The following is a 16,330-nucleotide window of genomic DNA, read 5'->3' on the forward strand; positions in this document are numbered from 1 at the left end:
GCCTGACCAGAGTAAGTTTATTACCCAGTCCACCCGTCCCTCAATGTGGAGAGGACATGCCCTAGCTCTCATTCCTGAGTAAATTTCCCTTGCACTTCAAGCTAAACCCACTGTTTTAGGTAAAATATAAAACAGATTTATTAACTACAGAAAGATAGATTTTAAGTGACTATAAGTAATGAGTATACAGATCAAAGTTGGTTATCTAGGAAATAAAAGTAAAATCGCAATCTCAGTTCTATAAATTAGACAGGATTTGGATCAAGCAGTCTCTCACCCTGATGGTATACACAAACTGGGATTCTCCTTTCCGGCCTGGGACCACTTCCCTCATTCAAAGTCTTTGTTCTCCAGACATGTTGCCAGGTGTTGTGTTGTGAGGGGAGTCAGGACAAATGATGATGTCACTTCCCCTTCTTTATAGTTTCCTCCAGCTTGCTGGAAAGATCTTTTGCTATGACCTGAGTCAAGCAGTCTCCATTGTCTACATGTGTCTCTGAGAGGTCTCCATTGTATACAGTTCCTGGGGTAGTCCTTGTGAGTGTGTATTCCACGTAATGGGCCATCATCAGTGTCTGGCTGCCCCGTTGTTGTACCTGAAAGGCTAGTTGTGGGTGTTTCCAACTTCACAACATATTTTAGTAACATACACATAGCAAAACTTCATAACTCCACATACAATGATAGCATATACAATTCAACAGGATATTAATGTTCAATAGATCAAGACTTTTAAAATGATATCTCACAAGGCATACTTTGTACAAAACATATCACAATTATATGATAGTGGTTAATATGGGGGTGCCAGAGTGTTGCTTTGGGGTACAGAGTGTCACACATAGCGCTTGCCAAATTAATGTTAATTTATTATTTTAAAAATATATTAAAATAATATGAAGTTTGCAAAGTGAAACACTCAACCTTTAGATGGGAAGAAAATCTAAGGGAAAAAGGAATTGAGGAGAGCTGGCAGTTCCTCAAGGAGAAAACATTAAAGGCACAACTGCAAACTATTCTGATGCAAAGGAAAGATAGGAAGAATAGTAAGAGGCCAATATGGCTCCCTCAGGAGTTCTTTAATGACCGGAAAACCAAAAAGGAATCCTACAAAAAGTGGAAACATGGTCAAATTGATAAGAAGGAGTACAAAAGAACAGCACAAGTATGTAGGGACAAAATCAGAAAGGCTGAGGCATAAAATGAGTTACCTCTGGCAAGGAACATAAAAGGCAATAAGAAGAGGTTCTTTAAATACATTAGTACCAAGAGGAAGATGAAGGAAAGTGTAGGTCCTCTACTTAGCAGGGAAGGAGAGCTGATAACTGATGACATCAAGGAAGCTGAGGTACCCCACAGTGCAGGGGCTGGACTGGATGACTTTTCAACAATGCTCTATGAATGAGTCAGGATCGTGTAGTAGGAATGAGGCTGTTGTGTGTAGGATCCCTGCTTCATTTGCTGCAGATGTTGGAAAGTGTGAAGTGAAGTGAATGAGAAAAGGGACTGCTGGAAAAGAAAGGAGTATCTTTGTGCAAACCATGATGGTGCTAGTACTCCTTTAACCAAAAACAAAGCAAAAACAAACAAAAACAGCAGTGAAAAGTGATAGGTGTCTAAATATAAGCCACCACTGCTCCTCTTTTAACAGTGCCTACAACTGTGAAATGATGAATGATACCTGTGTGGTCCTGGACATCCTCAGCTCCCATTAAAGTCAATGGGAGCTTGAGTGTTTTGCCATTTGCAGAATTGGATTCATACTGCAAAACATTTTGCTCCTTTTGTTTGGTATTACTGAACCACAATACAGCAAAATTTCAGGGTTTTCACTCAGGAAACAAAATGGCAACAGAGGTAGTAAAATGTCTTTGTTTTTACTTGTTCCCATAATCCAGGAAAGATTCCTTTGTTTTTGGCTGATTATGTGTGGTACACTAGAATTATATGTCTCGTGGTGGTTCAGTGTTTTAAAACTTTCTGCCTATCTTCAGTACCAAGCAAATTGGTTGAAACTATATTAAAGAACAGAATTATCAGACACATAGATGAACATGAAGTGTTTGGGAAGGGGCAACATGATTTTTGTAAAGGGAAATCATGCCTCACCAATAATTAGAATTATTTGAGGGTGTCAACAAGCATGTGGACAACGGTAATCCAGTCGATACAGAGTACTTGGACTTTCAGAAAGCCTTTGACAAGCTCACACAACAAAGGCTCTTAAGCAAAGTAAGAAGTCCTGGGATAAGAGGGAAAATTCTCTCATAGGTCAGTAACTGGTTAAAAGATAGGAAACAAAGGGTAGGCATAAACAGTTAGTTTTCACAGTGGAGAGAGGTAAATAGCGGGGTCCTTCAAGGATCTGTACTGGGACTAGTTGCTGTTCAATATATTCATAAATGATCTGGGGAAAAGGGTAAACAGTGAGTTAGCGAAGTTTGGAGACGATACAAAATTATTCAAGATAGTTGAGTCGAAAGCAGGCTGCAAAGAGTTACAAAGAGATCTCATAAAACTGGGTGGTTGAGGAACAAAATGACAGATAGAATTCAATGTTGATACATGCAAAGTAATGCACATTGGAAAACATAATCCCAGCTACACATTCAAAATGAAGGGTTCTAAATTAGTTGTTACCATTCCTGAAAGAGAACTTGGAGTCATTGAGGATAGTTCTCTGAAAATATCTGCTCAATGAGCAACAGCAGTCAAACTAACAGAATGTTAGGAACCATTAGGAAAGGGATTGATAATAAGACAGAAAATATCATAATGGCACTATATAAATCCATGGTATGCCCATACCTCAAATACTGCATGCCATTTCTGATCACCGATCTTTAAAAAGATTTATTAGAATTGGAAAAAAATACAGAGAGGGGCAACAAAAATGAGTAGGAGTATGGAACAGCTTCCATATGAGGAGAGATTAAAAAGACTAGGACTGTTCAGCTTGGAAAAGAGACAACTCAGGGAGATATGATAGAGGTGTATAAAATCATGAATGGGGTGGAGAAACTGAATGAGTGTTATTTACACCTTTACATAACACAAGAACTGGGGTCACCCAATAAAATTAATAGGCATCAGGTTTAGAATAAACATAAGGAAGTACTTTTTCACACAACACACAATCAATCTGTGGAACTCATTGCCAAGGGATGTTGTGAAGGCCAAAAGTATAACTGTGTTCAAAAAAGAATTGGCTAAGTTCATGGAGGATAGGTCCATCAATGGCTATTTAGCCCAGATGGTCAAGGATGCAACCCCATGCTCTGGGTGTCCCTAAACCTCTGACTGCTAGAAGCTAGGACTGGACGAAAGTGGATTGATCACTCGATAAATTGGCCTTTTCTGGTCACTCCCTCTAAAGCATCTGGCACCAGCCACTCTCTTATCCCATGTGGCCATTTTTATGTTCTTGTGTTCTATCTCTGTTATTTTATGCTACCCTTATTTCTCTTGTTCATCTCTCCTCTTAATTCCTTATAATTTATCTGTTGGTTTTACTGCTATTGATTGTGGCTTATTTTCAGGGTAGCTTCCATTGTTACAACAATAGTAATTATTCCAGTGTTTAGTCCATAAATCTAGGTATATGTTAATCTTTTTTTTTTTTGGTCCAATGAAATTGACACATTTCTTTTTTATTATTCATATTGTGTAATAAGTGTTCATGGCACATTAAAGATAAGTAAGAATATAGGCCCTGCTCTATGTAAGGTGCTCACAATATATATTAGACATTATCCTTTAAGAGATGCCTATTAAGGTAAGGGAAAGGAGTAAGCAGGGACAAGGCTTACAACAATAAATGAGCATGACAGATGTTTAATTGTGAATGTGAGTGGTTTTAAAAAAATATTTAATATATTGAAATTTGGGGAAGAGCTGGGAATGAGGGCAGGGTGAAGATCAGTGACTGAGTACTAACCAAAAGGAGTAGCTTTGATAAGGGGTTTAGAGAACAAGAAGGAAGTTTCAAGGCATAGGGTTCAGGAAGTTGTTCTAGACTTGGGGGAGGCATGAGAAAATCAGAGTCGCATATGGGTGAAGGCAGCCATGCATGGCAGTAACAAGGTGAGATAAAGTGGGAGAGTGTGAGGCTGAAGCCATGGAGAATGGGACTGTTCTGGGCCCAGAAAAAGAGAACAAGGAGTTGGTAAGGGAATAGAAGCCAGTGTAGGGTTTCAAGGAGGTGATAAGGTTGGAGAAGTTTGTTTGATTGCAGAGGTTTTGTCAGTGTATTTAGATAGACTTGAGGTGTGCAATTTAGATACAGTAACTCCTCACTTAACGTCATCCTGGTTAATGTTGTTTCATTATTAGTCACTGACTTATTAGAGAACATACTCCTTTAAAGTCCTGCAATGTTCCCTTATAACGTTGTTTGGCTCCCCTGGCTCCGCCTGCCCAGTGCTCCAGCCGGGGAGCTGGGGCATGGGGGCTTGGCTTGCCCACCTGCTGGGTGGGGGCGCAGAGGCTTGCCCTGTTACGCCTGCCTGGGGCTTCTGCTGGGGAGCGAGGTGGGGATGCGGGGGCTTGCTTGCTCCTTGGCTGGAGCCCTGGGCGGGCAGAACGGGGCAAGCCCCCGCACCCCCATCCCGCTCCCCAGCTGGAACACCCAGCGGGCGGAGTGGGGCAAGCCCCCACGCGCTGACCCTGCTATGCCCCAGCCTCAACCAAGCTTTACAATCATCATTGGTGTGTACAGTATTAAATTGTTTAAAATTATTTAAAACTTATACTGTATATGTATATAATGTCTTTTGTCTGGCTGTGACGTTCCCCTCTGGTGTTGTCTGGACCAGTGATCTGTTAGGTCACCCCAGTCCTTGATTCTGGAAGCCAGCCTTACTCTGCTCTGCTGTGAGAACCCCCACTCCTGGGCTGTTCACACACAGCCTCTGGCATGTAAGCTGCTCCCGGCTACTTGCAAGCGAATGACACTAGCCAATATCTCTGGTCCCAGACACAACCCTGGGAACCTCTGTCTTGCAGTGTCCAGTTATGCCCGCTGGACGTTGCAAGCTTATATAAGTTAATCAATTTAACAAAGAAATTGATATGTACCAGGCTTGTTCTCCCAAGGGGAGTCTCTGACACACTGCAAACCAAATGCACTGCTTCAGGTAGAATAAACAAACAGATTTATTAACTATATAGGTAGATTTAAGTGATTATAAGTCAAAGCACAAGTCAGATTTGGTCAAATGCAATAAAAGCAAAACGAATTCTAAGCCAATCTTAACACTTTCATTGTCCTTAAAAACTTAGATGCTTCTCACCACAGGCTGGCTTTTCAGTCAGGCTCTCCCCTTTGATCAGCGTTTCAGTCGGTGGTGGTGGTGTCTGTAGATGTAGGTGGAAGAGAGAGCGCATGGCAAAATGTCTCTCCCTTTTATCATGTCCTTTCTTCCCTCTTGGCTTTGCCCCCCCCCCACCTCTTCAGAGTCAGGTGAGCATTACCTCATCGCAGTCCCAAACTGCCCAAAGGAAGGGGGTGACTCCCTCGAGGGTCTAACAGATTCTTTTATTGCTGCCTAAGCCAGTGTCCTTTGTTCCTGTGAGACTGGGCTGGGTTTGTCCCATACATGCCCTGATGAGGTGTGAACTGCCTCCCTGTTCTTGGAGAGTTTTTGCATGAGCTTGCTTTAAGCCATGAGGCTACATTTTCAGCCTCCTAACTATATACATGAAATTATAACCTATAACCTTACTATAACATTACTGTAACAATTACTATAAAATCACTATAACAACCTGCTCAGTGCATCATGAGCCTTCCGAAGACACCCAACATGACAAACTTTGCATTGGATACCCCACAGTCATTTTATAAAGATGAACATGGGGGTGTAGGGTCTTCCCCCGAGGTATAGAGCGTCACACTGGCGAAAAAAATTCCCTGGAACCTAACCTCCCCCCATTTACATTCATTCTTATGGGGAAATTGGATTCACTTAACATCGTCTCGCTTAAAGTTGCATTTTTCAAGAATATAACTGGGTTGTTAAGTGAGGAGTTACTGTAGTTGTGAATGCTAGTGAAGAGATTGCAGTATTCAAGATGAGAGATAACAAGGGCCTTGACAGAGGTTTTGGAAGTGGGGTGAAAGGAAGGGGAGGATTTGGCACATATTTCAGAGGAAGAACAAGTAGGTATCAACAGGCTGGATGCGGGGTGAAAAGTAGAGAGGAGATTGAATACGGGCTTGTCTACACTTAGAATGCTACAGCGGCACATCCCTGCTGCTGCAGCTGCACTGTTGTAACACTTCAGTGTAGACACTTCCTATGCCAATAGGAGGGTGTCTCCCCTTGGCGTAGGTAATCCACCTCCCCGAGAGGCAGTAGTTAGGCTGATGGAAGAATTCTTTCTTTGACCAAGCGCTGTCTATACAGGGACTTAGGTTGGCTTAACAACGCTGCTCAGGGCTGTGAATTTTTCATATCCCTGATCAATGTAGTTAAACCAACCTAATTTTCCAGTGTAACGAGGTCTAAGACACCAAACTGCAAGGCTGGGTGACTGGAAGGAAGTAAACAGTGATAGACATATAAGTCTAGTTGGGAATTGGTCCTGCTTTGAGCAGGGGATTGGACTAGATGACCTCCTGAGGTCCCTTCCAACCCTGATATTCTATGATTCTATGATTCTATGAAGTCCCTTTTTTCTACTTCCTTTCTCTTTTTTCATTTTTAGAAGGCAATGTGGTTTGGAGGAATGAGCACATGGTTGGGAGTCAGAGGGTCCTAAATTCTAGTCCTGGCTCTGCCACCATGGGTAGGTCACTGCACCTTTCTGTCTTTCCGTAGCTGTAAAATGAGAATAATAATACAGGCATTTACTCTTTTAGGATTACAATGATTAATTTGCTAACATCTATACAGTGCCCTCAGAAGGCAAGCACTATACAAATGCTAAGTAGTAGTATTCGTATGTATGAAGTATTATTATCCCAGTGTTAATATGTATTGGGGTTACTGGAATTTCTGAATTTTCCTTGTTTTTCAATTTCTGAAGTCTTTTTTTCAGTGTTATTGTTTGTTTTTTTCTCAGCTTTTTATTTTGTGTCCTATTTCTCTCTATTGCACATTGATCTTGAGATGTTTCTTTGATACAGTAAGAATATCACACAACGATTTTTAAAGAAGCAAGATACCTTTGGGCGTGTATTAGCAGAAAATGTACACTCTGTTGGACAATATACTTTTTGATGCAGTAAGCATGTAGGTTCTCTATAGGAAACTGGAAGATATTCAAAATACAGTTACAATCTCTAATAATGTTAATTTGGTTGATACAAATGTAGCCAAATAAAGCAATATTGTTTTTATAAATAGTGAACAAAAAAAATACACTTCATGCGAGCTAGGCAAACATAGTGGCTTCTGCTCTGCTGTGATAAGGATTTGTTTTAAACAACATGACGGAGAAAAACAACTAAACTTAATGATGGAGTCTTTTATCTTTAAACCATTTCAACTGAACATAAGTGTTAAGAGAACTTGTTTTGACAAAACATACATTTTGGGCCAACATTTTCCTGTCATTGTCCCATTATATTTTTTTCATTCTTCTAGATATCCTGGTTTCAGCTGGTTTCAACAGAAATATTAGGAATATTTTGAGAAATGCACTAATTCCTACTTGAAGGAAACTAAGGGGACTAGAAATCATACTAATACATTGTTTTGAGATTTTGAGCCTTAAGAAGTTTGGATAAATTAAAATAAATTGAATGTAAAGTGAGCTGAATGTATATGCTTATCTCAGCCAAAATGGTTCACATGTAGTTTCTTCATATCCTTGTTAGCTTCATTTTTCCCTGTTCAAAGTCCTCTTCAAAGTCACATAGGCCATTATTTTCAAGAAGCTAAATGCTCTAAGGCTCCTTCTAGTACTGATATTTACTGTAGAAAACATACCATTATTTCACAAGAACAAGGTGACTTATTGTGAGGGCCTTGACAGCATGGGCTACCAACCAGAATACAAGCCATCCAGGGTTCCTGGGTATATACTTTGGTTGCTAGCCCACACTGAAGTCTATTCCGCCACGTATACACTACCTTGCTAGCTAGATTAAAGTTGCATGGGTATCCTACGTGTGCTACAATCACACATTCACTTGCAGAGTAGATATTTCCAAAAAGACACCGAATTCTGGGACAGAATCATGAGTCTGTTCTTACATCCTGTTACAAGTATGTCATAACCTGTATTAAGAAAAGTCTCTAGAAAAATCTTCCCTACAAATCTATATTGTAGAAAGAAGCAAAACTCAGAACCTTTTATTTTTACCAGTGAGTATTTGTGGTTTGGTAAATGCAGTATGAATCTGAATTACCCTTGGTTTTGGTTTTGCAAAACGAAAGACCATCAGCTCACCTCTTCTTCATTGCAGAGTGCTCTGCCTTCCTCCACTTTTCTGCTGCTTACATGAACTAAATGCAAAAGCAGTCATATTATCTTTAGCAGGTATGAAAAATTTTCTTCAGAGAAAAAACAAAAGCTACTCTGTTAATCAGCTAGCTGAGGCTGGTAGGAGCTAAATGCAGTCAACTCCCTTTGAATGGAACATGACACTTCAGAATGTACAATGAAAGATCCACCTCAAGGCTCCTCTGAGACAATGCTGCTGAAAACCTGTGTCTGCCCAGTTTTCATTGTTATCAACACACCCAACAGAGCCTACATGTTCTATATCTTATGGTCCAGCGGAGTCATATGTAGTTTGTAGAAGGGGCCTAATTCCATTTTAAATTATGGCTTTTGGGCCTGGTGTACAAAATTAGGGTCATATACTACCATCCATCCATAGCAAATTTCCCACTGATAACAAAGGATGAGGGTAGAATATGGCCCTTACAGAACAGAATATGTGTCTTTGTATAATAACTAAACTTTTAGTTAGTAAGTTGTTTTTATAGCAGAATCACTCAGTGGGATCAAAATGTAATACTAGACACTTTTAGGACCATCTATGTTTCTGTCCTTTGTTTATTTGGCCATTTGTACATACAATTTCCTAAACTGTACACATAATAATGGTAATTGCATAATGTTGTCATACCATTGGGCATTATTTGAACATCTGGCTCTTAAAGTGTCAGTATTAATCTTAAAATTCACTGTCCCTTTGAGATGAATTGGGGAGGTTCACATCTCTGAGAGCTCCTGTTTCAGGAAGTCTGGAAACACATCAAGACAACTTAACATGAGTTTTGGTTTGTTCACATTTAGCTCTTTTTGGAACATTTTTTTTTTCGGCAATAAAACCTAGACATTTACTTTTTTTAAATGAAAGCTTATGTCTTTAGAAATGAAATCTCTCACAGGGTAAATACTTCAGTTGGGTTAGATCCATCCTCTGAGCTGGGTGTTTGACACCGCTGTTATAATTAGTCATGCTTGATTCACATTACAGTTGTTGGCAAACTTTTATTAGTCTAAATTTCAGTTAGATTTACATATTATTCCACTGGGTGGCATTTAGATCTTTCCATTCAGGTAAATCAAGTGCAAACTAATTAAGACTGACCATATAATTAAATGTTTATAATTAGCATAATAAAGTTTAACATAAGGTTTTGATGAGTGTTATTCACCTCCTTTCAGGTTGTGACTGGCATTATTATTTTATGATCAATGAAACCATTAGCCATCTCCCTAATGTGATAATATTTTTGTTTTCTTTTGTTTGTTCTGGCACAAGCATTAATTGTAGCAATTGAGTGACACAGTTTGTGCCAAATGGTCCAAAATAGATCCTCTGAACAGAGTAATGTGTGTATATATGAGTGTGTCTAGAGGGGGCACCTTAGCTTTATATATTGCTGCCAGTTGCATTCAACTTGTTAAAATTCAAGTACATCTAGAGATGTACATACAGACTAATGAAGATGCATGTTTTCCAATAGATTGCATTGATTTCTCAGTTGTAGATCCTGTATTGCATCACATTCCATGTTTCCTTTGTTCACTTGTAGTATTTCACAAATTCTGAGCATACCTCACTGCAGGCCAATAGGGTACTATTTTCTTTTTCAACTATATTTGCTGTAGACGGATGAAAAGTACAATTTCCCTGCAGGCTGAAGGGGACATTGGGAGAAGTTTCAGGAAATAAAACATCTCCCTGCTGCCAAGTGCAACAGTGGCAGTATGACATTGCGTCATCATGTTGTATCACATACGGGTCCTACATCAGTCATTGGGACAGTTAGTAAACTGGCTGGTGTAAATTGTGGGCATTACTTTTATATTATGAGAGAAGAAACAGCAAAGGATTTGCAAACTCTTCTGAATCTTGTGAGGAAATGAGTATGCTATATGATTGGGGCTCTGTAAGGTCTACAGTGGGCAGATGCCTACGTGATACATGGAAGTGTTATAATGAATAAATTAGTGTTTCTTATCATGTCCATGTTTACATAAAAATCTTTGTCTAGAGAGACAAAGAGAATCTTTGTTCATATAAGCAAGTGGGTTTTTATTTTTCTAGTACTGTGCAAAAATATTCATAGCCAAACTGAAACCAGAAAATAGTGGCCTTTTTCTAGTTAGTCTTTGTAGCTGGGTAAAAAAACATAAATGTTGCCATTATGTCAGAGTGATGACAGTAAGTTTGCACTCAAAAACTGCTTCTCCTGAACTCTAATAGGCCTTTCTGCTTAGCAGAAGACCTATTTGAAACCTGTATCTTTTGTAAGTCCTGGCCTCAAAAAAATAAAAAACAAAGATCCTGTGTTGCCTATATGTATGCTAGTACTTTCATTGAAACCAGTGGGATTGCTACTCATGAGTTAAGTGTCACGACTGAGCCCTGTGTCATGGAGACCATTTGTGAGGAGTGGGAAGGCGGTCTTAACCTTAACCTTATTTTGTTCATTGTGTAAGTTCCTAACTAGGGATTGCCAAACCAGTTCAGTCAATTAAGAACTGTTGTCCTCCCCTGAGCCTTCACCCATTTCAAAATCAAGCTCAGACCAAATACCTTTCAGGGTTCTGAAATATTTAGAAGTGTTATGTATTCTTTGTTGTTGTTGTTTTTATTACTGGTCCTAGCCAGAAACAAACAATGTGACTGCTAGTAATCTGGAGCATGTTTTCATGAGATTTCCAGTTCAATTGTGCAGACTCAGCAGGTGTGGTTAAGCACACCTAGTGGAGCTGGGTAAAACATATTTATTGAATAATTTGACAGCTAACATTGTCTTTTTGTTAAAGAAATTATATGACAAATGATCAGTTACATTATTCACCTAGCTCTGCTGCCAGGTGAGCTTGTGGAATGGGGATATTGAGGGTTGCACATTTATAATTTAAAAAGTCAGGGAATGCAAATGTTAAGATTCTAATAGCAATGACCAGTCAACTGCAGTGCATATTCTGTGTGTTTTCTGATATTATAGAATCCTGGTAATGATGCCACGGTTAAAGTTAGATCTTCCCTTCCATTATACACTGGATTTTAACACCCCCACCCTCAATCTCTTTTCCCCTGAAATGTGCATGTGTTGTCTTTTGCCAAAAGATAATTTCACTGGAAAATCAGGGGAGAAATGAAAATAGAGATAAAAATTAATTTGTTTGAATCTCTCTTCTAATTCAGCATCCATGAACATTATTCCTTTCCCCTTGACATTCACCTACTGTGTGATGAATTTGAATAGGTTTCTATTTTTTGTTCCTGAATCAGGAGCTGTTTGAATTTAACAAAACTGTTGCTTAGCAATTCTAGATATCTGAATGGTTAAATGAACCTCCCTGTGCAGCTATTGTAAAGAAGTAACTTTGAATTAAAAATTATAATTATAATTGGAAGAGAAAATTGGAGTTCACCTTTGTAACAAATAACACATGCTGCTGTCATACCAGTAGCCCAACTACATATAAATCCTAGTTTGAACTCAAAAACATTATGGTATTATGCAACACGTCAAAGTCAGTTTCAGAAATTAGGGACCCAGCTCTTTTATAGCTGAGGAAAATATGCCTGAAAGCAGTTTGGAGCATAAAGGAGCATTGCATGGAAGGATCTATAATCTCCACGAGTGGCACCTGTGCTTACAGCACTTGCTGTTCCTAGCACGTTGCAGTTGCTGCCCTCATGTAGGCAGTTGCCTTCTCCCAGAAGATGACCTGTGTATATAGATAAGGAAAAAGGTGAGTGCTTTCTGGGTCTCTTCAGTGGTTTCCTCACACTTGGCTCATGCAGAGGTGAGCCATGATGAGCTTTGTGAGGCAGGGAGAAGAGAGGGTTTTTCTGTTTCCAATTTGAGATAAAATGTTGCCTATATAATTCATGTTTATTTATATTACCATAGAGCTGCTTGTTTTATGGGCTGATAATAAGAGCTATTTAAAAGCTGGACTTTTTTATACAGAGATTTTGCTGACTGATGTGCAGCCAGCCAATTTCTTTACTTTGCTTGACAGCCAACCATCCACTCACAGATGGTCTGAAAATGATACATTTGGCTCTTGGTAATTATCCTCTCCTTCTTTTTTAACCTTTACTCCATTGTTAGCAAAAAATGCTGGAGAATTAGGCAAAATACTTCCTTTAGCTAATGTTGGAAGTGCATCCCCCTAAGGGAAAAGATTGGGCTTTTTTGCACCCTCCCAGTTGGTCCCTCTCAGCTACCTGTACCCACAGAATTTGTCTTACCCCTTGTTTTGTAGACAGATGTACTTTATTTTAGTTGACTAAACATTTATTTTAAATAGTTACAGAAAAGAAGATTCCCCTAGGAGGAACCTGTTAACATTTATCATACTGTAAGATTGCCAAGGAATGACAGGACAGCGTGGCTTAACAGCATGCTTAGGAACATGCATTTGATAGTAATAACTTAGACAATGACAACTGATTAGTTTAAAAATGAGGATCTGGAAACTCACTGAAATGCAGGGATACATCAGCAGGAGAAAAATGTTAGATGATCCCCTAGGACTTAGAGAATTAACAGGAGCATATGCAAACACATTTGGCTGGCAGTACAAATTCAAGGAAAGTGTCAACTGTTTGACATGTTATCACCTTTGTGATTATTCACATTGCATAGTTCACACATAATTTAAAATAGTTGCTGTAGTAAATAAAATGTAGACAAGATATGCTGTAATAATCACAGATGTGATTGTTTTAATGTTTCCTGTATTTAAAGTCTTTATGCTTATTCACCAATTATTTCCTATTATTCTTTTATCTAAAACAGAATGTAAGAGGAAAATTCTGTTCTTAGATACATACAGTAGTTTTCCAGACTGATATACTACAATCCCTACACACAGAGATTATCAATTTATGTCAACGAGACTTCTGCATATACAGGGATAGAGGCTCCAGTTCTGTATATCTGAGTCAAGGTCCATTTTGCTGGTCTGAGAAAATAATTTTCCTCAAAAATTTGGAAGTAAAAATCTTTCAAAATGTGAACTTGTTGAAGGGCTCTTTAAGAACAGAGAATTTAGTTTATCCTCTAATAATTTCCCAAACACATTAGGGGTCAGGTTTCAGAGTGATAGCCGTGTTAGTCTGTATCAGCAAAAACAAAGAGGAATTTGTTAGTCTTTAAAGTGCCACAGGACTCCTCGTTGTTTTTATTAGGGGTCAGATATCTTAAAAATGATTGTATAGTAAGAAAATAAAGCCTCTGTTACAGTTGAAGAATGAAGAAGTAAAATAATATGTGATGTCTGAATTAAGACAATTCAAGCCAAATCTGTCTTGCATGGATCTGGGAGTAATCTCAGTAACCAAACTTATCTCCATAATACTACAGATAATTTCAGTCTTGTGAAGAAATAAATTGAAGAGCTTTGTGAAAGATTTGAAGGTCATGGAATTCTCAGCAAATTAAATCAAATATGTCCAGGGTTGCTGAATCCTTTTTTTCCCCCACATAGCACAAAAATTCCTTCCTACTATTTATTGGACCTGTAAAAGACTTATGTCAATATACGTTTATCTTTAGGACAGTTTCAGGACCTAAAATCAAGGTGTTCAGCACTTTTGAAATTCAGGACACTTTTATTTCAGTGCCTACATATGGATTTAAGAAACTAACTTAAGACCAGGTTTGAAAAATTTGGCCTGAGTCTTTATTGAAAAAAGGTATAATGGAATAAATTCCTGATTCAGTATTTTTTTACCACCGGAGAGAAGATATTTTCTTCATCAATAGCTGCAGATTCCAGGAAATTCCCATCAGGTCCTTAAAATGTTAGCAGCAGTTTAGATATTGGTGGGAGAGGAGGAAAGCCCTGGGTCACATTTTTAATACAAGTGGTTGGTTGCACCTTAATATCATTCAAACTTGGAAACTAGATAATTACATGTAAAAACACAAATTTAAACATTGTATCTCATTATCTGTAAACAATTTTGGGTTTTGAAGTGAATGTGTATGTACCCAACAATTAGTATGCAATTTAAGCAATCACATTTGAAAATTTGGCCTTAAGTGCTTTTGCCAACTGCTTACACCAGTGATAAATTTGCCCCAGTACATGCTGTAGATTAAAACTCAGATATTTTTTATTCTGCTATGTGTTCCTCTATGTATATTAAAGAAGTGAGCAATATTATTTACTTTCTCCGAACCAAAATTTTATTACCAATATGTTAAAAATAAAAATACAATTTATATTACTGTTGACCTTTAGTACAAAAATGAGTTTTAGTATCTTCATTGTTTTCTTACTCCCTGAGGTGTGTTATATATTTTTAATAACAAGCTTCAGAAGCAGTTAACAGCTGTTAGCACATTTTCACATTGTTTAGTAACTTTTAACAATACACTATTTCCTTAGTACACGGTTCTTTCTGTGATATATGCCTCATGATAAAAAATATGTCTCAAATAGAAAAGAAAATCTATTTCTCTCTCATGTTGTAACAACCCTCTTTTTAAGATTTTAAGGGCCACATTTTCAAATCTGGCCTGCTGTATTATAATGTTACTTTGGATCCTAAAGTAATTTTTTCAAGAATGGTGGCTCTTGTGTTTTAACCCAGTAATTTCATGGATAACCATAATTCTCAGTATAGTTAAATATTACAATTAGGGCTTATATTGGACTGTCCTGATATTTAACCCTTTGTCCCGTGTCCTGATCAATGTACGATTAGGATGCCATTTGTCCCGATATTCAGGTAAGGAGGTGAGTGGGAGGGAGGCACTGATCCCGTGGGTGCTCCGGGGCTGGAGCACCCACGGGGAAAAATTGCAGCAAAGCTCCCCCCTTCTCGCCTCCTTTTCCCCCACTCCTCCCAGCACGCCGTATCCCTGCTCCTCCCCCTCCTCCAGTGCTTCCCACCATCTAACAGCTGTTTGACGGCGCTTAGCACTTTCCAGGAGGGAGAGGGGAGGAGTGGGTACGCAGCACACTCAGGCGAGGAGGCAGAGAAGAGGCAGGGCAGGGGCGGGGACTTGGGGGAAGGGGATGGAATGGGGATGGGGTGAGGGCGGTGCAGGGGTGGGAAGAAGCGGGGGGTGGGTGAGCACCCGGCAGACGGGAAGTCAGCGCCGTAGGGGTGAGTGGCGGGTGGGGGGTTAAGAGGTGAGCAGTGGGCGGGCGAGCGAGCGGGCAGGGAGGCGAGTGGTGGGTGGGGAACTGAGGAGGGACGCAGCAAGCCAGCGGCAGGCCGGGGGATGAGGAAGGGCGCAGTGGGGGGGGGGGGGCTGAGTGGGAAGGGGGCGGGACCTGGGGCAGAGTGGGGGTGGAGCATGGGAGGAGCGGGGATGGACTGTGGGCGGGGCTGATGGTACCCCAATGTGTCCCGATATTTTAGTGTGGTGATCTGGTCACCCTAGGAGCCACTGACATGCCCTGTTTAACTTTTGCCTCACTCTGTAGGCATCTGAATGGCCATAATTGCCCAAGTTTCTGATGGTGGGCATTTGCAAAGCCACCTAAATCTTGATGGTGCCCAGCACGAATGAGCTGCTCAGAGCCATAATTTATGCCTAAGCTTCAGTTGGATTCTCAAAATAGGCACTCCCTGCGGGCCCTGAACCAATAGAGGTGCTCTGAGAATATTTAACTGTCACAAAAGACAGCCGTGGCAAGCAGGTTTGGCATTTCAGGGGCTGGCTGGCTGGTGTGTATGTGTCCTAGGACACCTAATAGGCAGGGGGTAGAGTACTCATGTGGGAAACCTGTGTCCAAGTCCCTGCTCTGCCTGGCTTGGAAGTGGACTTGTGCATGGGTTTTCCATATGAGTGCCCTGACCACCAGTCTGGGTATTCTGGGGTGGGTGGCTTTCAATCTCTCCTGTAGAAGCTCTTCCACGTTGCATAAATACTTAAAT

General features: G+C 39.8%; 1 protein-coding gene across 1 annotated transcript in view; it reads left to right on the top strand.

Annotated features, from left to right (window-relative positions):
- The window catches only part of RASGRF2 (Ras protein specific guanine nucleotide releasing factor 2), a 207,572-nt gene that overhangs the window by 123,496 nt on the left and 67,746 nt on the right, over nucleotides 1-16,330 (top strand). The gene's annotated exons all lie outside the window — the stretch shown is intronic.

This window comes from Terrapene carolina, unplaced genomic scaffold (genome assembly GCF_002925995.2).
Source record: "Terrapene carolina triunguis isolate 2854851 unplaced genomic scaffold, T_m_triunguis-2.0 Scaffold69, whole genome shotgun sequence".
In the NCBI taxonomy this organism is placed as follows: Eukaryota; Metazoa; Chordata; order Testudines; family Emydidae; genus Terrapene; species Terrapene triunguis.